Source organism: Apis dorsata, unplaced genomic scaffold (genome assembly GCF_000469605.1).
Source record: "Apis dorsata unplaced genomic scaffold, Apis dorsata 1.3 scaffold_221, whole genome shotgun sequence".
In the NCBI taxonomy this organism is placed as follows: domain Eukaryota; kingdom Metazoa; phylum Arthropoda; class Insecta; order Hymenoptera; family Apidae; genus Apis; species Apis dorsata.
In genome coordinates this window covers 94,547-94,811 of record NW_006263503.1, presented here as the reverse complement: position 1 = coordinate 94,811, position 265 = coordinate 94,547, and the positions used below count along the sequence as shown (strand labels likewise).

The window sequence follows — 265 nt, the reverse complement described above, 5'->3', positions numbered from 1 at the left end:
TTTTTTTTTTTTTTTTTTTTTTTTTTTTTTTTATTATTATTCGAAAACCGATTTATTATTATATAACGATACACGTGACATTTCACACGCAAATTGTATCGCATATTTTAATCATAAATTTCTGCTCGTGACACGCTATGAATATCGAGACAATGATTAATAATGATCGATGCATTGATCTCTTATACATATTTGAAAAATTTGTTTATCGGGAATTCACTTTAGAGAGAATATTATATATTCAATATTGTATCGAAAAAAAATT

General features: G+C 23.4%; 1 protein-coding gene across 5 annotated transcripts in view; it reads left to right on the top strand.

The window, feature by feature from the left end:
* Window positions 1–265, top strand: part of LOC102672395 (multiple C2 and transmembrane domain-containing protein) — a 25,476-nt gene that overhangs the window by 21,718 nt on the left and 3,493 nt on the right. The gene's annotated exons all lie outside the window — the stretch shown is intronic.